At 48.5% G+C, this 20,086-nt stretch overlaps 1 non-coding gene across 1 annotated transcript; it reads right to left on the bottom strand.

The window, feature by feature from the left end:
• Positions 1-19,492: 19,492 nt before the first annotated feature.
• Positions 19,493-19,599, bottom strand: LOC115803790 (U6 spliceosomal RNA). Its single transcript, XR_004024584.1, has one exon. It is a non-coding gene; the product is annotated as a U6 spliceosomal RNA (small nuclear RNA).
• Between the last annotated feature and the right edge of the window lie 487 nt (positions 19,600-20,086).

The raw sequence follows: 20,086 nt of genomic DNA on the forward strand, positions 1-20,086 counted from the left end.
AGCACCCAATAGTTCGTGTCTCATTAGTTCCGCTTTTTATTAAATTAATTTCTATTTCTTATTGGAGTAACATTGATATACAACGTTGTTTGTGTTGTAGGTGTGCACAAAGATTCTCATTTATACATACATATATATCTAATCATCTTTGGATTCTTGTTTCATATAGGTTATTAAAGAGTATTAATAGGTATCCCTTGGTATATATATATACATCTTTGTTGATTAGCTACTTTATTTTATTTTTTGCGGTACGAGGGCCTCTCACTGTTGTGGCCTCTCCCGTTGCAGAGCACAGGCTCCGGATGCGCAGGCTCAGCGGCCATGGCTCACGGGCCCAGCCGCTCGGCGGCATGTGGGATCTTCCCGGACCGGGGCACGAACCCGTGTCCCCTGCATTGGCAGGCGGACTCTCAACCACTGCGCCACCAGGGAAGCCCTAGATTAATTTTTATTTTTTATTGGAGTAACATTGATATACAATGTTGTATTTGTTGTAGGTATAGAGAATATTTTTGTTATACGTATATCTGTGCATGTTCAGCTTCTTTTCCTATATATGTCATTAAAGAGGGTTGATAGCACTTCCTTGGTATACATAGACCTTTGCAGAATATCTGTTTTATATGAAATAGTTTGTATTTGTTAATCCCAATCTCCTATTTATTCCTTGACCCCTTATGTCCCTTTGGTAACAATTTGTTTGCTTTCTAAGTCCCTGAATCACTTTATGTGTTCTTAATTTGTGCAAGGGTGTGTAGGTATTTTTAGATTCCAACTATAAGTGATATCATATGATATTTGTCTTTCTGATGTTGACTTACATTATTTAGTATAATTAAAAAGAAAAAGAAAAATAATGCGACTCTATTCCTCTCAGTCCTTGATGACCTGGGCTGTTGTTACATCCCTGGAGCCTGAGCAGGCTTGGGTCCCAAGGGTGGACTCTTGTGGGGCTGAGTGAGCTGGAGAGGATGTGCCAGCCGGTGAGCCCCCAAGATGGACTTGGAGTACCTGATCTGCTCTGCCTGAGCCCACAATCTCCAGATCCAGGCGGGCCCTCCTACATTGAAATCAAGCCTAGTGCATGCAAACGATGGTGGAGACTCTGGGCTGGAAGAGCTTTGAAAGTGCCCTGGGTTCCATGTCTCCTGCCAAGTGGTGTTACAGGAGTTGGGATTTGTCCTGGGGGGGAAAAGGGTAAGGTGGATGAAGTACTTTGACACAAACCTTGGGTGTTTCTTCAGGCACATTCCGCTCTAATTGACAACCCAGGAAAAGGACATTCCCTAAGGCTCTGGTTGCCCAAGTAACCAGATTTGGGCATGAAGAAATGCTGCCGCCTTGTGGCCACTTCCCATACAACAACTTTAAAACTGGTGCGGATGGGCTCTTAACGTTCACAAGGCCTGCAGGGCTGTAAATGACACCACCATCAAGAAATGTACTGGGGGGATTCCCTGGTGGCGCAGTGGTAGAGACTCTGCCTGCTAATGCAGGGGGCACGGGTTTGAGCCCTGGTACGGGAAGATCCCACATGTTGCGAAGCAACTAAGCCCATGTGCCACAACTACTGAGCCTGCATTCTAGACCCCCGTGAGCCACAGCTACTGAGCCCACGTGCCACGACTACTGAAGCCCACATGCCTAGAGCCCATGCTCCGCAACAAGAGAAGCCAAATAAAATAAAAATGAAATTACAAAAAAAAAAAAAAAGTCGGGGCTGAAAATATGCTGCTGCCTTATGGCCATTTCCCGTAACAAGTGCCAATGGGCACTTAACATTCACAAGGCCTGCAGGACTGTGAGTAGAAAACACCTGTCTTCCAAACATCCTGGGGTAGGTCACTGAAAAAGAATTCAAAACAGGGCAGACATTCAAGGAGCCAGTTTCAGGAGGTAAGTTTTACTCACACTGTTTAAAATAAAAATCACATGAAAAGATTTCAACATTTCTAAATATTAGAGAAATGCAAATCAAAACTACGAAGGGGAATCACATTCACACATGTGAGAATGGCCCTTGTCAAAAAGTCTACCAACAAATGCTGGAGGGCGTGTGGAGAAAAGGGAACCCTCCTACGCTGATGCTGGGAATCTAAGTTGGTAACAGCAACTGTAGTAGATAGTGTGGAGCTTCCTTAAAGAATTAAAAAGAGAATGAAAGTAGAATACTCCCTAACACCTTACACACAAAAAAAACTCCAAATAAATTAAAGATCTAAATATAAGGATGGATACTATAAAACTCTTGAGGAAAGTATAGGCAGAACACGCTTTGACATAAATTGCAGCAAGTTCTCTAATGATCCACCTCTTAGAATAACGAAAAATAAAACAAAAATAAACAAATGGAAATTTGCTTTAAATTAAATTAGGAAATGGAACCTAATTAACCTTCAAAGTGTTTGCACAGCAAAAGAAAACCATAAACAAAAGAAAAAGACAAATTTCAGGTAGGGAAGAAAAACTTGCAAACAAATATACCCACAAGGAATTCATCTCCAAAACATACAAACAGCTCATGCAGCTCAGTATCAAAAAACAAACAAACAAACAACCCAATCAAAAAATGGGCCAAAGAGCTAAATGGACATTTCTGCAAAGAAGGCATACAGATGGCCAGAAAGCACATGAAAACATGTTCAGCATCACTAATTATTAGAGAAATGCAGATCAAAAGTCCAATGAGGGATCACCTCACACCGGCCGGAATGCTCATCATCAAAAAAATCTACAACAATAAATGCTGGAGAGGGTGTGGAGAGAAGGGAGTCCTCCTGTGCTGTCAGTGGGAATGTGAATCGGTACATCCACTATGGAGAACAGCACGCAGCTTCTTTAAGAAACTAAACATAGAACTAGCATGTGACCTGGCAATCCCACGCCTGGACATAGATCCAGAGAAATCCAAAATTTTAAAAGACCCCTGCACCCCAATGATCATGGCAGCACTAGGTACAATAGCTAAGACGTAGAAGCAACCCAAGTGTAGAAGGACAGATGAATAGACACTGAAGATGTGCGACACAGGCACAATGGAATATTACTCTGCCATAAAAAGGATGAAATAATGCCATTTTCAGGCACATGGATGGAAGCAGAGATGATCATACTGAGTGAGGTAAGTGAGACAGGGGAAGATGAGTATCATATGATATCACTTCTAGGTGGAATCTAAAAATGGATACAAATGAACTTCTTCACCAAACAGAAGCAACCTCACAGACTTACAAAAGAAACTGATGGCTGCCAAAAGGGGGGGGGCGGGAGAAATTAGCAGGTTGAGATTAACATATGCACGCTACAATTTATAAAATAATCAACAAAGACCCGCTGTATAGCACAAGGAACCCTAGTCAACACTATAAAAACCGATATGGGAAAAGAACCCGAGAATGAACTCATGTACGTCTATGTATAAGTGAATCGAGTGGCTGTACACCTTAAAAAAACAAAAACAAAAACCCACAGCATTGTAAATCACCTATATACTCCAATTCAAAATAAACATTAAAAAAAAAAAAAAAAAGAAGAAAGAGATGCTGACTCTATTCCCCTCAGTCCTTTGTGACCTGGGCTTATGTAACATCCCTGGAACCTGTGCAGGCTTGGGTCCCAAGCCTGGACTGTCGTGCGGCTGAGTGAGCTGAGGAGGATGTGCCAGCCAGTGAGGCCCCTGGAGGGACCTGGTGTGTCTGTCCTCCTCTGCATGAGCCCACAATCTCCAGATCGAGTCAGGCCCTCCTACAGCGAAAGCAAGCCTAGTTCATCCAAAGGATGGTGGAGCCTTGGAGCTGGAAGAGCTTTGAAAAGTGCCCTGGGCTCCATGTCTCCTGGTGGTGGGCTCCCACCTCCAGCCTCCTTCCTTAGGGTTGCCCCACCTACGGATGACAGCACCCTCAGCAGAGTGGTGTTACAGGAGTTGGGATTTGTCCGGTGGGCAGGGAATTAGGGGGAAGAAGTAATGTCACACAAGCCTTGGGTGTTTCTTCAGGCACATTCCACTCTAAATGAAAACCCAGTAACAGGATCCCTAAGGCTCTGGTTGCCCGAGTAACCAGAGTTGGCCATGAAGAAATGTTGCCAACTTGTGGCCGTTTCCCATAACAACAACCTTAAAACCGGTGCTGATGGACACAATCTTCACAAGGCCTGCAGGGCTCTGAATGTCACCTGCCCTCAAGAAATGCCCTGGGGTAAATCATCGGAAAAGAATTCAAAACAGGGCTGACTTCCAAGAAGCCAGTTGCAAGAGGTAAATTTTACTCACACCGTATAAAAAATAAGCACATGGAAAGATACCCAACATCACTAATTATTAAAGAAATGCAAATCAAAAGTGCAGTGAGGTATCACCTCCCACCAGTCAGAATGGCCATCGCCAACAAATATCTACAAAGAATAAATGCTGGACAGGGCATGCGGAAAAGGGAATCCTCCTACACTGTTGGTGGGGATCCAAATTGGTACAGCCACTGTGGAGAACAGTATGGAGGTTCCTTATAAACCAAAACATGGAGTTCCCATTGGTTTTGGCAATCCCACTCCTGGGCTTAGAGCCGGAGAAAATCATGATTCGAAAGGACATGTGCACCCTTATTTTCAGGGCAGCATTGTTTACAATAGCCAAGACAGAGAAACCACCAAATTGTCCGTTGACAGAAAAATGAAGATGTTGTACAGATATAAAATGGAATACTACTCAGTCCGGGGGGCCTGGGGGTGGAGCCAGGATATGGGTGCCTGGGCCTCTGACCAACAGGTGAGAGCAAGGAGGAAGACCAGTCCTGAGGGAAGGGGGTCACTGAAGTCTGTGAGCCCCGGTGCCCTGATGGGATTCATTCCCAGTGGGGACATGAGCGGGACCTGAAGTGGTTCTGGTTTTTCCACCTGGGCCCCTTTGATGAAGCCATGGCAGCGCTGGGCCCAGAGGTCTCCTGGCGGTGTTTCAAACTGTCATAGGAGTTTTACAAAGGAACAAGAGAATGAAGCTGAGCCCCTGATAGCCACTTCTTTCTGGCTCTGAGTTGCTTCTGTCAGGACCACTGTCACCTGCACATAATCTGCTATGACCCACCTGCTTCAGCCTGGTCTTTCTTCTTCCTCCCTGCGATGATTCCAGTGACATTTCCAGCCTGGACCCCTCTCCCAGGCCAGACGCCTCTGTCCAGCCACTGCATCCCCATCTTACCCTGGGGCTAACAAGCCCCTCAGAGGGCTGGGATCCTGCAGCTCTCTACGTCCAGGAGGCACCCACCTCCCCTGGTTGCTGAGCCCAGACATCTGCTGTAACCGAGCAGGACCCTATGGGGCATTCCCGGGACAGACCCCTCTACCATATCCTCTGTTGTAACTCTTCTCTGAAGTACCTAGATAATAGTATTTGATGCACACTTCCCGAGTTGTTTTACAGATGCTAAACCCACCACCAAATGGAAGGAATTAACTAGTTGATGATCGTGAACATGTAGCGCCAGAGCTACTGGTGCCTAAGAATTTACGATGTTAACCGTCGTTACCTCACCATCAGCCAGAGAATTGTGCACCAGCTGATACCTTCACCTGGCCTTTAAAATTGCTTTGCTGAAAAAAAATAAAAATAAAAAAATAAAATTGCTTTGCTGAAACCCTTCAGGGAGTTCAGGGTTCTTAGAGCACAAGCCACCTGTCCTCCTTGCATTGGCGCTTTTACAATTAACACTGCACTTTCCTTCACCACATCCTGGTGTCATTGATTGGCTTTACCATGCATGGGCACGTGGAACCAAGCTTGGTTTGGCAACACTGGGGTCTCCAGGCTCCCACTGCCCTTCTGCCCCAGGCTGTCAGCTCCTCCTCCAGAGTCTATGCCCAGTCCCCACGCTAATTCCCCTCTACACCCACAGCCCTGGCCCAAGCCCGATCTTGGGCCTGATTCCTCTATCAGACCCTGACAAAGCTCCCCGCCCCTAGGGTGCATGTCACATCCCACCCCAATGTGGTCTTTTTGAAACATGAATGTGACTGACTCACACCTGTAATCCCCCAAGTGTTTCCCCACTTTCGCTATGGTATCCGCTGGGAGAGACATCTGCTAAGGCCCTGACAGTCCCCGGCATCCCTGCTAGGCTGTGGCTCCTGGGTTCCCTGACACTGAGCGCCTCAGCAGGCCAGGTGACACGGCACAAAACCCCAGAACTGCTCACCTCAGGAGGGGGCTGGCACTGCTGCTGCGTGATCAAAGAGAGCAGAGAAGCGTTCCCCAGTTGGGACACAAACACTGCAGGAGTGGCCTCTCCCTGTGCCATTGCATAGTGCCTGTGTGACTTGAGGGAAGGAGGGACCAAGGCACATGGTGGTTCCTAAGCAGGATGGTGTGGGCTCAGTTGTGTCCCCCCAGATTCACATGCTGAGTTCCTAACCCTCAGGACCTCAGGATGTGGCTGTATTTGAAGATGGAGTTTTTTTTTCTTATTTTTTAATTTAAAAAAAGTTATTTATTTTATTTATGGTTGTGTTGTGTCTGTTGCTGCACGTGTGCTTTCTCTAGTTGCGGCAGGCGGGGGCTACTCTTCATTGCTGTGGACGTGCTTCTCATTGCGGTGGCTTCTCTTGTTGCGGAGCATGGGCTCTAGCCGCACAGGCTGCAGTAGTTGTGGCACGTGGGCTCAGTAGTTGTGGTGCACGGGCTTAGTTGCTCCGCGGCATGTAGGATCTTCCCGGACCAGGGATTGAACCGGTGTCCCCTGAATTGGCAGGTGGATTCTTAACCACTGCGCCACCAGAGAAATCCCGAAGATGGAGTTTTTAAAGAGGTGATCAAGGTAAAATGGAGTCACTAGGCTGGATCTTAATCCAATAGGACTGATGTCCTACAAGAGGAGATTAGGACACAGTTAGGCACAGGGGGAGACCATGTGAGGACAGGGGGAGAAGAGATGGCTGTCTGTATGCCAAGGCGAGAGGCCTCAGGAGAAACCAGCCTGCAGACACCTTGATCTCAGACAGCATCCAGGACTGGGAGATTGGTCTGTTGTTTAAGCTGCCCTGTCTGTGGTATTTGTTAGGGAAGCCCCGAGCAGACTCACACATAGGGTAGTAACTCAAGTCTCAGATGGACAGAGCCCACTCTCCATTCCCCCGTACGTGAGTTACAGGAATCTCAGGAACTGAGGATGTTGTCCCCAAGGAGAGGCCCAAGGTAGAAGATTTTAGGCATAACACAACTGCATTCACGTTAAACATGCCTGAACTACATTCACACGAGATGGTTTTGTCTTGTGTGTCCATCAGCACCTTCAGTCTGAACCGCAGACCTTTGGCTTGACCGCCTCCACTGAGAGCATTAGCTTCCCCTGCTGTGAACCGCCTCCTGTAGGATTTCCAGAACCACAGAGCATCGAAGAGCTCATGCTGTTGTGTCATCACATTTCACAGCACCCAGGACTGTGTACTGGTCCGGGCAACCCTCACAGCAGAGCCGCCCAGCTGCCCACCAGAACCCATTTTCCTTTCCTCTGCTCATGGCTCCCCTGCACCTCCCAGCCTTCTCACCCCTTGCAGCTGGGGCGCAGTATCTCCTGTTACCGAGGGGAAGTGGTGGAGGGGGTGAGGGCCTTGGCCAGTCTGCATCCTAGGATGGAGGGCTTGGTGCCCACGTGGTCACCCCACCGTGCTGGTTGGAGCTCTCCACCTGGAAGCAGGGAGGAGAAGCAAGGGGGACAGAGCCTGGGCCCTGACACGCGCCTGCCCTGGACTCTTGCATGAAGGGGACAGAGACACCTTGAGCCTCAACCCATCCGAGGAGACCCTTTGTTCCAGCGACGAACATTTGCCCTAAAAGCCAAGGTGCTTGGCAAATCCCTCCCCAGCTGTTACGGAAAGTAAGGCTTAATCTCATCACACTTTTCTCAAACCACAGCTCACGTTGAGACCACCACTCAGGTGATGGAGCTTCAAAGCAGTTTCCTTGACAACCTTGGCAAACCTGCTCGGTTTCCTTGACAACCAAGCTTCACAATCTCCCAAACTCTTCTCCTTCAAACATTCCTATTCTAGGCTTGCTGAGCCTAAAGTGACAGTGCCGTCATCACACAGCAGAAAGCAATTCCTCCAAGCCCGTAGTTATTGGTTACATGACACTATTGATGATGAAATCCCAGAAGAGACAGCTTTGCAAGGCAACCACTTCTGCACTTGCACTGGGCTCCTTTCCACGGACAGAGTGGAGTGGCTGTTTTCACAGCCCCACGTGGAAGAGCTCACCAGGCCTTGATCCTTTCCAGGTGCTTCCTGGGTCCTCATTCTCCCCAGACCCCCACCCACATGGCTGCTGTCTGTGCCAGTCTATACAGGACCTTGGTAATCTCCTAAAATGAGTGGGTTGTTTCATATACAAACAATGGGTTGAATGGTGGCCCCAAAAGATGTGTCCCCCCAGAACACGTTAACAGGACCATATTTGGGGAAAGGGTCTTTGCAGATGTAGTTAAGGATCTCGAGATTAGGTCATCTTGGGTTAGAGTGGCCCTAAAGCCAATGACAGCATCCTTATAAGAGACAGAAGAGGAGAGACCCAGACACAGAGGAGAATCCACGTGAAGATGGAGGCAGAGATGGGAAGGACGCAGCCACAAGCCTGGGGACGCCTGGAGCCCCCAGAAGCTGGAAAAGGCAGGAAATATCCTCCCCTGGAGCCTCTGGAGGGACCTCAGTCCTGAGACATCTTGATCTCAGGTGTCTGGTCTCCAGGACTGGGGCAGGATGAATTCCTGTTGTTTTAAACCACCCAGCTTGTGGTCATTTGTTAGAGAAGCCACAGAACAGTCACACAGACCCTGCTCTGTAGGATCCTGGAAGTGGGGTCTCACTAAGGTCAGACAGAGGCTAGATTGCGGAACCCTTAGAGTCAGCACTGGGCCCCCAGAAACCCTAAAGCAGTGGATGCACACCAGAATATTGGGGGTCAAGTCGGAAACCCATCCCTAAGGGTGCCGGCTGCACACGGCCTCCCCAGGTTCTTACACCTGTACGTGTGTGGGGTAAGTATTTCAGTCTTGATTCAGGACCTTTGATGTCACCATCCACGCTGCTAATTAAGAACCCGCCAGGTACACAGATGAAAAGCCTATCAGGACACTTGCTTCACCGATGAACAAGTCTCAAGCTGGTCAGAGGTGGGCAGTTTTCTCTCAAGCAGCCAGCAGCTCCCCCCACCCCAAGGAGCGTCCTCATTGAAAAGCTGGTGCAGCGACGTCTCTGAGTAAACCTTAGCTGACCCCCAGGCCAGCTGCTCCTGGACTTTATCCACCCTTCGCAGGGAAGCAAACCTAAATATGTGCAAGGACCTTAGAGGCTGGAGGAAAGGGCTTGCAGCACACCAGTGGCAGCACGCTTCCTGAGTTGGCTCCCGCAGGCCATGTAGGATGGTCCTGGCCCCGGGTGCTCTCCTGGGAGCTTTCCATTTACCTACCTGAGCTATCCCTCCTCTCCTGACCCCCACTGCCTTTTTTCTTGCTTCCTCACCTCTGCCTGGGGAGAACTTCCAATGGCAGGTATGGGCGACACATCCTCTTCCTTAGCAGGTAGCAGCCCAGGAACTCCTGTGGAAGGTTCAGCAGAGCCCCACTCAGACCGGGCCGGCCACAAGGCTGCGGCCCTTCCCTCCCTCCCACAAGCCCAGCCCCGCGGTAGCTGATGGGGCAGAGAGTATGGCTTCAGGTACAGCTGTGGTGCTCTTGCTGTCCGGAGAGGGTGTCTATACAGAGCTCAACCCAGGCACACCTGGGGATGGCTGGCTGGCCGGGGGAGGCTGCCCAGGTCAGCCAATCCTTGCCCATCAGGGGCTTGTAATTGCAGAAAATGGGTCTTGCTGCACTGGCCAAGTCCAAGGAACAGGTGTCTTGAAGATCAGGATGGACATGGGGCTGTAGCTCTGGCTTGTTTTCTAATCATTTTATCTGGCCCACGAGTGGGAGACAATTTCAAGAAGACCCTCTCCTACTGAGAAGAACCCAGGAGTCGGGGAGAGGAGGGGTGGTGGGTGGAGACAGGAGCCCAGTGCCCCAGAGGCAGCGGAAGCCTCTGGAAGACCTGGTGGAGGGAGGCGCGTGGGTGAAGCCCAGGGTCACAGACCTATCCAGGAGCTGCTGTTTGTTAGTTCACATCCTGCTCTGACCAACAGATGGGCTGGGGATACTCTGCAACGAGGGCTATGTGCACGGTTCCTGTGTGTTGAGCCTGTCAGGGGGCCTGCAGAGATGGGCCCTGTGCCTTGAGAGGGGTCTTCCCACGCGAGCCCCATGGGCTGCTGGGTGCCTGCCCACGAGAGCCCTGTGTGCTGCAAGGGGCATGTGAATGAGCGTCCTCTCCGATTCTTTCCTGAGAATATTGGGCGGGGGGGTGGGGATTCAGGCAACAGAGCAAACAGCTTGTTCTGGATGTTACTGTGGGGAAGTGGGGGCATAGCAACAGGGGCTCAGCCTGCAAAACCCCAGAACCACTCCCAGAGCAGCTCCAGAACCGCTTCTGGAATGGCAAGGAGAAGTGGGTCTTCCACCTACTAGACGTGGAGGAAAGGGGTGGGGTCTGCAGGGCTACCCTCACCTTCAGGGACTTGCTGGGAGGCTAACAGGACTCAGCACACGTTTGTGTGCTCACGGGTGAGATGGGTCACAGTGCACAGTAGGGATGCACGGATGGGAGGGCCCCTGCTCCAGACACGTCATGACCCTTCATGCCCCCTCCTTCCCTCGAGGGTCTCCGGGAGCGAGGAAGGGCAGCACCATGACATTACCCCCACCCCCGTCCCCCTGGGGAAGCTCATTAGAGACTTGGCACCCGGCTGGGGGCTGGTCACATGGTGTTGTCTGCCCTCACCCTCCGAAATGCCAGTGCCCAGAAGGGGAGCCGGGGTTCGGTGTGAACCACATGGTTTGTGCAGACAGCACAGGTGCAGGGGGCTGCCTCTAATGGGAGGAGGGAGGGTTTAGATCTGGGCGGGGAGCTGCTCACCAGCTGCATTAGCTTCCTGGGGCAGCTGTGACAAACGGAGGCTCAGAACAACAGAAACCTGTCCTCTCAGTGCTGGAGACCAGACATCTCACATCAAGGTGTCCCAGTGCCGCGCTCCCTCTGGAGGTTCCAGGGGAAGGTCCTTCCTGCCTCTTCCAGCTTCTGGGGGCTCCAGGCGTCCCTGGGCTTGTGACCACATCTCTCCCATCTCTGCCTCCATCTTCACCTGCTGTCTCCTCTCTGTCTCTCCTCTTGTCTCTTAGAAGGACACTGTCATTGATTTAGGGCCACCCTGCTCCAGGATGACCTCATCTCCAGATCCGTAACTAATTGTACCTGCAAAGACCCTGCTTCCAAATAAGGTTCCATTCTCAGATTCTGGGGGGCATGACATGGACATAACTTTTGGGGGCCCCCCATTCAACCCACTGCAGCAGCCCAGTTCCCAGCCTTGCTCAGGACAGCATCAGGCTGGTGATGTTCTGTCTTTCTGCACAGAGGCATCTTTTGTTTCTTGTGGTGACAGTGAGGTTGGGTGGGGGTGCTGCTGGCCAACCTCCCGATCATTCCAGGGACCAAGCTGAAGTGTCCTCCCCCGGGAGGGTGCGAGCACGGCCAGGGCTCCCTGTGGTCAGTCACACCTCCCCGCATCCCGCAGTAGGGCCACCTTTCCTGCGTCCTGGGGCAGGGTCATGCCTGTGTATAGAGCAGGGCACACAGCAGTGCATGCAGCAGGCCTGATACCTGCCCTTGCCATGGAGCTGGGGGCTTGGTGACGGTGGAACATCCGACGGGACATGGGGCCGACCTCGGGGAGGATGTTGGATGAAGCGTTTGGGAGCCACTGGAGGGAACCCTCACCTGTAAGCACAGGTGGATTGAGGACAGCGACTATGGGTGGGCAGGCGGGGGAGCCCAGGGAGAGTCCTGGGTCATCCCTGAGGCTGGACGAGGGGTGTGGAGCTGGGGGTGATGGCGGTGGGGAGAAGGGGCTGATGGCTGGACAGTGAGGAGACGGACCATCCGAGGCAGCGGGGAAGGTGAAGACTCTGCCCAACGGGAGGACGGAGAGACCAGCAGGCGGCGCTGCAGGCGCGGGTATCAGGGCTGCTCCCTGCTGTTTGGTGCCTGAGACCCGCACAGCTGGAAACCACCCGGTGTCTGGCCAGACCCCAGCCGGGAAGAGAAGCGAAGCCCCGTCTACACTGCTGGAAACACCGGTGCCGGGCATTCACCCGGCGGGGAAACAGGCAAATTGAATTGGAGAGTGATGGGGCTGAGATGGGAAATGTGGGTGCTGGGAGCCTGGAGAGGGGGGTTCCTGAGGGGTGAGACCACAGGGCGCAGGAGAGGGGCAGGGGGTGGGCAGGGGGCGGGCAATGAGTGTCCGGCGCTGGAGCACGTCCGTCCTCCCTCGGGCCAGCCAGCCTCCCCCGAGCCTGGGCCTATAAACACAGGGGGCTCTGGAAGAGAGTTTTCTGTCTGGCTGGTTCACTGAGGCTGGATGTTTGTGGGATCATGGGCCAGCCTGGTGGCCCCGGTGAAGACCTCGTTCTCTCTGGGGGAATGAGGTGGACACTCAGTCCCCGCTCTGTGGATGCTCTAGCCCTCTGGTGTCATGTCTCTTCTTGGGGGTCACTGGGGCTTTATCCTCACTCCATGGGGTACGGGAGGGGAGGGATGGATTTGTCCCGGCCTAGCTGTGCCTGGGCAACTGGGGAAGATCTCTCTGGCCCACAAATTCACAGGCCTCAGTCACCCCTGCTCGACATCCCCCTCCAGGAACTCGGCACGAGGACCTACCCTGTGAAACGGGGAGCCTGGGTCGGGGGCGCTGGTGGGTCACTTCTCAGATGACCACGCTCAGATCTCAGGGTGGGGTGGGGTGGCCTGCAGCCACTCGCCGTGGTCACCATGCCGCTGTGGCTCCTTTCTGGGGCCTGAGATGCCCCAGGGGTGGCAGGGGGAAGGTCGCAGTTACAGGGACGTGTGGGCTGGGGGCCCTGGGTCCCTCTCTGAGGAGGAGTGGGGGTCATGCCCAGAGGGGAGGGTCCAGTGACGGTCCTGGGTGTCAACAAGCACAGTGCCCCCCTCCCCCCCCAGGCCGGGTGTGGATTTCCTGCACCTCCGTCACTGCACACCAGATGGGGGGCAGGGGTTGGAACAGGGGACGTTTACTCTCAGGCCCGGAGCCCTAGATCAAGGTGTTGGGGGCCCGCCCCTCCCGCGGGTTGTGGGGTCAGTTGGTCCAACTCCTCTGGGATGACAGGGCATCAGGGACAGGGCCTTCCTGGTCCAGCCCTGGACTGTCTCCCTCCAGACCCAGCGTGAGGGATGCCAATCCGTTTGCCACTCGGCTTTGGGGCCCTTTGTTGCAGCCACTGAGCCTTATCCTAAGCAGGACAGCGGACCTGGAGGGGACATTTCTTGTGGTTCCCTTGGGTCTGACTGCTCCCAGGACCACAGGTGTCTGACGTTTCCAGCCCTCCATTCCATGGGTGACAGCCAAGCTCAGCTCCATCCCACTCTCCGGGTGCTTTTCTGGAAACTACTGCGTGAAGATCAATGCTCCCGACTAAACGAGTCTGGAGCTGATATCTTCCTGGGGCACCACCGTCACTCTCAGAGGTGCAGCTTGTTTTGAAATATGCTGCACTGACTGTTTTCCTGCTAATATCTGTAGATTCTAATCACATAGCTCAGGGAACAGGCCGTCTCATGTGTGGTGTAACTTGATTATTGCTGGAAAGATGAGTTTGGAACCGACAGCTTCCCTGCTAAGCTGACAAGTGTAAAACCTTAATTTGAAAAACCACCCAAATTCCACTCACAGGGTGAAGGCAGGTACTGGGACTTGGTCAAGCCTGGGCCTGAGCCCTCAGCTTGGGGAGACAGAGAGTTAGGACCTCACAAGTGTCTGGTCCTGTCCACGTGATTTTTATACGCCCTGCACCCGGATGGAGCCTGTGATTTTATGGGAAAAGGAATTCTAATACATATTAAATTATTAAACTTGATGATATTGTAAAAAGGTATATAGTTCATTTGTTCTTCATTTGTTTACTCTGTGTCTGCAAAGTGCCTCGTAGGCTGGTTTAAAATAGAACGTTTAGTAGAAAATTTAAGGTCAGTAGGCCAGCAGATCAGGAGACAACTGCCATTTAAAAGAGAGTTTTGGGGCTTCCCTGGTGGCTCAGTGGTTAAGAATCCGCCTGCCAATGCAGGGGACACGGGTTTAGCCCTGGTCTGGGAAGATCCCACATGCCGTGGAGCAACTAAGCCCGTGCTCCACAACTACTGAGCCTGTGCTCTAGGGCCCATGAGCCACAACTACTGAGCCCATGCGCCACAACTACTGAAACCCCTGCGCCTAGAGCCTGTGCTCTGCAACAAGGGAAGCCACCATAATGAGAAGCCTGCAAACCGCAATGAAGAGTAGCCCCCACTCGCTTGAACCATACTTTAGACCACATGGGCCTAACAGACATATATGGCACATTCCATCCAACAGTAGCAACATACACTTTGTTCTCAAAAGCACATGGAACATTTTCTAGGTTAGATCATACGACAGGTCACAAAACAGGTCTTAGCCATTTTAAGAAAATTGAAATTATACCAAATATTTTTTTCTGGCTACAGTGGCATGGAACTGGAAATCAGTAAAAGGAGGAAAGCTGGAAAATTCACAAATATGTGAAAATTCAAAAACACACTTCTGAACAACCAATGGGTCAAAGAAGAAATCAAAAGGGAAATTTGAAAAAAAAAAATCTTGAAACCAGTGTAAAAGGAAACAGAACATATCAAACCTATGGGATGCTAAAAAATTGGTTCTAAGAGGGGAATTTACAGCAGTAAATGTATAAATAAAGTAAAAAGTAAGATCTCAAACAACCTAACTTTACATCTCAAGGAACTAGAAAAATAAGAACAAATTAAGCCCAAAGTTAGCAGAAAGCAGAAAATAACAAACATCAGAGCAGAAATAAATGAACTAGAGACCAGAAAAACAGAAGAGATTGATGAAACTAAGAGCTGGTTTTTTTTTTTTTTTTAAGAGCTGGTTTTTGAAAAGATAGAAAAAGACAACCCTTTAACTAGACTAAGAAAAAATAGAGAAGACAAATGAAATCATAAATGGAAGTGGAGACATTACCACTGCTACCACAGAAATGCAAAGAATCATAAGAGACAACCGTGAATAATTATATGCCACAAAACTGGACAACCTGGAAGAAATGGGTCGATTCCTAGAAACAAACAACCTATCAAGGCTGACTCATGAAAGAGAAAATTGGAACACACTGATAATGAGTAAGGAGATTGAATCAGTAATTAAAAAAGTTTCCCAACAAAGAGAAGCTCAGGATCAGATGATTTCACTGAGCCATCTGTTTCGATTCTACCAAACACTTAAAGAAGAATTAATGCCAGTCCTTCTCAAACTCTTTCAAAATTGAAGAGGAGGAAATACTCCCAAGGAGTATTTCACAAAGAAAATACCTGTACAAGATACAAGAGTAAATGAAATCCATGGCTTTCAGGAAGTGCAGGCCAGGAGCTGGAATCATTTCAGGGCAAGCCAACTAACTTCCACTTTCTCTAATTCTCCTCCCTCACCCTTATCCCTGTTCTCAGCCTGTCTGCTTCATCATTATTTCTCTGCAGACATTCTGTTCTGACTCGCAGTGTTCATGGCTAATGGTGAAAATGTCAGAGCTTCAGAATTTACACACCCTATGATCAAATCTCCCATGGGGATTCGTGACATCTCTGCATTTCAGTTCCAAATTCTTACAAGAGAAACTATCTCATTGGCTCAGTTTGGCTTTATTGGTAAACCTGAACCCAAACATCTACCGCTATGCAGGTGGTGCTGGTGGTTATAGTTTTGCAGGTATAAACAGAGTAGACAGTGGGAACTGGAAAAACACTCCAAAGTGCACCACGACGTCTCTGTATATTACTTAGGTATCTGCATAGACAGTATTGATGGCCCAGGGCAATCTGGGCAACTTTCCGTGTGTTTTCTTAAAATTCGCTTAGCTGATTGGTGACTTATGGATTGTAGAGTGATGGGGAAAGTCTGGTAATTTGTGCTTACAGCAAAGAAAGCTGTGTTTGAATATTTAAGCTGTGTCAGTATGAGGCAGAGAAAGGCATGATTTAAATGGTGTTATGAAGATAATTTTAGCATTTGTCGTTGTACTGAAGTAAAAAGAATAACCTTTGTTTTTAGAGGATAAGGAAGAGATAAGTACAGTTTTCAAAAATTGATTTTTTTAAACTTTAAGGATTGAGGTGTTTTTGTTTTTGTTTTTTTTTTGGCGGTACGCGGGCCTCTCACTGTTGTGGCCTCTCCCGTTGCGGAGCACAGGCTCCGGACGCGCAGGCTCAGCGGCCATGGCTCACGGGCCCAGCCACTCCAGGGCATGTGGGATCTTCCCGGACCGGGGCACGAACCCGTGTCCTCTGCGTCGGCAGGCGGACTCTCAACCACTGCGCCACCAGGGAAGCCCTTGAGGTTTGTTTTTATTGCCCTTATTTCAAGGTCAAAAAGATAGAAAAATTTAGAGTGGTTGAGAGGCGTGAAAGTCACTGCTTTTTGAGAAAATATGACTATTGAAGACAGTCTTAAAGACAAAAGAAGGAATCCGTTTATTATGTATGTCATGAGTGGTTAATTCTAAGTATGGGAGAAGGAAAGAAAGATTGCTGAAAGGTAAGAAAAAATAAATGAAGAGTGTGAGAAGCCTATTTGGCCAGTTTAAAAGAATAAATAAAGGGAAGGAAAAATCAATACAGATTTATTCCTCAAGTTCATCTGGAAGAAAAATAAAAGTAATTGGTGAAAATAGCCAGAAAGTTTTTAAAGAGGAAGAACAAGGAGAATAAAGTGTTTCTCCTAATATAAAAATAAACTGGAGAGCTACAAGAATTAAAGCCATGTGGCACTGGTCAAAAACCTAAAAAATATATCAAACAAAATAATGAGTCCTGAAAGAGACCCTAAAATTAAAAAAAATAAAACAACTTTGAAAATAGGATACAGGAAATATCACAAATCAGTGATGATATAGGATAGGGGGAAAAGGTAGATCCTTGATTTACATTATATGCTCAAATAAAATCCAGCAAAAAGGAACAAATGGAAACAAAAGAAAAGAAAAAATTAATAGTTTTCGATAAACTAGTAGATGGATTTTAGCTGAATTTGGGTGGGGAATGACTTCTTTAACGTAAAAGCAAGGGAAGAAATCACAATTGCTCAGCCTTGCTGTGTCCCTCTACCCAGGGGAGAGCTAACCGATCACAAAGTGAGAGCTGACTTTCTTTCACCTGCAGAAATTGTCTCCTGAAATAGGCAGGTCTGGATTGGTAGGATCAGGACCTGATGGCTCAAAACTGTTTCTCACACTGTGATCAGTAGAAAAACTGCATCAAAATCTCCCGAGATAAACTGTTAATGAAGGAATCAAGGAAGGAAAGAGGGAGGAAGGAAGGGAGGGAGGGAGGAAAGAAGGGAGGAAGACAAAATATTTTTAAAAAGATTAAAAAGAAATTTAGATTCTATCTTAAACAAACTGAATTAAAGTCTGGCAATACAGCTCAGGACTCTCTGTATTTTAACCCACATTTCAAACACAATAGCAAGTTTTGAGAATTATTGGCTTAAAAGAAATATTACTAAGTGCACTCTAAGGAGAGTGTTTTAACAGAGGTGTTAGAACATTCCACAGTACCCCTACTGTGACCTCCCAGGGATGCCCACAGAAAGGTCTTGGGTTCTGGTTAAGGACAAGGCAGATTCTCTGCCTCTGACCCCTCCACCTACCCCTCATACCCCCTGCCATTCCGTCTGGGCTCACAGCAGGCAGTTGGCACGTTTGCTCACAATCAATGGGTAAAAGTGCAAAAGAGAAATCTATATCGTATCTAGGAGGATTTCCCATCACTTGCAGAGAAAGTAAGCTATCTGCCATTTGTTATCACTGGCTTTGTGAACAAATTCCTGTTGACTAGGTCCAAAACAGAATTGCCTCATGCAATCTTCATTTCACCTTTCTTCTAAGTTTGAGAGGTTAGAAAGACGGACACTGTATTTTCCAGGCTTCTTTGCTGTTGGAGGTAAGGGATGAAAATTAGGTTCTGCAAATTGGATTGACTCACATGATATCCGGATCCTAGGAGCTCGGTGAAGGCCGTCTTCCCATACACTCTGCTGGTAAGCCAGGGGGCTCTGCAGCACCTCCCCAGTATACTTTCTCGTAGGTTCTCAGGGTAGAAACACCAGTGGCTTGTTGATTTGGGGAGAACTCCAGGGGTGGTCTCTGAGGAGGTAGTTCTTCTGGTGGGTCAGATCTACAGTGTTCTGACAACCAAGATCCTGGAAGTCCAGCCTAGAACTGCTCCGTTAGGATCCACAGTGACTGTGTAAGCACCTAAGACCCTATATTAAACCCCTTCCTGCCTAAAATATGCAGGGTGGCTTCTGTTCTTACACCAAACTCTAAAGGATAGAACAATAAAGAGTGTCAGGGATTCACCTTTAAATGTCTTGATCAGGTTTAAAAATGCCAGTTTCACTGAAGAATGACCTCGAAGAAGCAGAAACTATTAATTTTATTATTTACTCTTAAATAAATGTCTTTAAAGTTTTCTGCACGATGAAAGGAGAGGTAGGCACAAAGCACTTCTGCATGGCAGACTGTGTTTGTCTAGAGGAAAAACACTTGTAAGGTTGAGTTGTGAGATGAACTAGTTACTTTTTCATGAAACCTCATTTTTACTCTAAGTAACAACTGACAGATAAAGCAAGGTTATTCAGATTTGGGTATTGGCAGATATTTTCTCAAAAATGCACAAAATAGGGGCTTCCCTGGTGGCGCAGTGGTTGAGAGTCCGCCTGCGGATGCAGGGGATACAGGTTCGTGCCCCGGTCCGGGAAGATCCCACATGCCGCGGAGCGGCTAGGCCTGTGAGCCATGGCCGCTGAGCCTGTGCATCCGTAGCCTGTGCTCCTCAACGGGAGAGGCCACAACAGTGAGAGGCCCTTGTACCCCCCCCCCCAAAAATGCACAAAATAAATCTGTCATTGCAAGGAAAACCACTTGGTAATTGTTGCCAATGACAGAATTTGAACTTCAAAGCAAAAATTTAAATTTTGGGAAACGTGTGTCCACCACAGTGGGCTTGACATTTTCTCAACTTAAAGACTTTCTTTCTTTTTTTGATGTTCTAGTCTTTTATTGGATGAATGTTGATAACAGTAATTTAAAGAATTGTAAGCCCTTTCTAAATACATTGAATAGACATTTTTAGTTTGCTGTGAGGAGAAGAAGAAATGAGTAAGGTCATTGTTTTTGAGAAGTTTATAATCTAAGAGGGGAGGTACGTACTATACATTATGTAAACATGAGGACTGAGTAACCGTGATGTACAGTGGAACTTGATAAGTAGTGTAGAACAGTGTCTGGGGAGTTGAGAGTGGCAGAAAAATATAGAACGCTTCACGAATTTGCGTGTCATCCTTGCACAGGGGCCATGCTAACCTTATCTGTGTCGTTCCAGTTTTAGTATATGTGCTGCCAAAGTGGGCACTAAAGACTTTTCTGATGACATTGGTGGTGAAATTACTAAATACATTTCTTCCTATTGTAGGATGTAATGGAATATGTTAAAACCTGGGAGGTCTACATAACTCAGCAGCCAGTGCTTTCCAAATGGTCAAGGGATAATGTTACAAAGCCATGCACGGATAAAGATCCATTCAAAGTGCAATAGAGACCAACAGGTTTTAATGTAACAGAGAAGGAGAAGTTCACTGATGTGTTTTCAGATTTCACAGAGCAACTAAACTTTAAGAACTGTCACTTGTCAAATTTCAATGTAGCATCAGAGAAGAATATACACGATTATTTGAAAAGCCTATGTGTCTGTGAGGGTGGATTTCTTCATGTACTTCAACCAGAGCAATGTCTTGAAATAGATTGAATGTAGAAGTGGATGTGAGAATCTAGATGTCTTTTATTAAGTTCTATACTAGATATACAACAATTTAAAACAAGGCAATTATTCTCACCAATTT

Source organism: Delphinapterus leucas, chromosome 15 (assembly GCF_059928025.1).
Source record: "Delphinapterus leucas isolate spDelLeu-1000000601 "Yukka" chromosome 15, BTC_Dleu_Yukka2, whole genome shotgun sequence".
In the NCBI taxonomy this organism is placed as follows: Eukaryota; Metazoa; Chordata; class Mammalia; order Artiodactyla; family Monodontidae; genus Delphinapterus; species Delphinapterus leucas.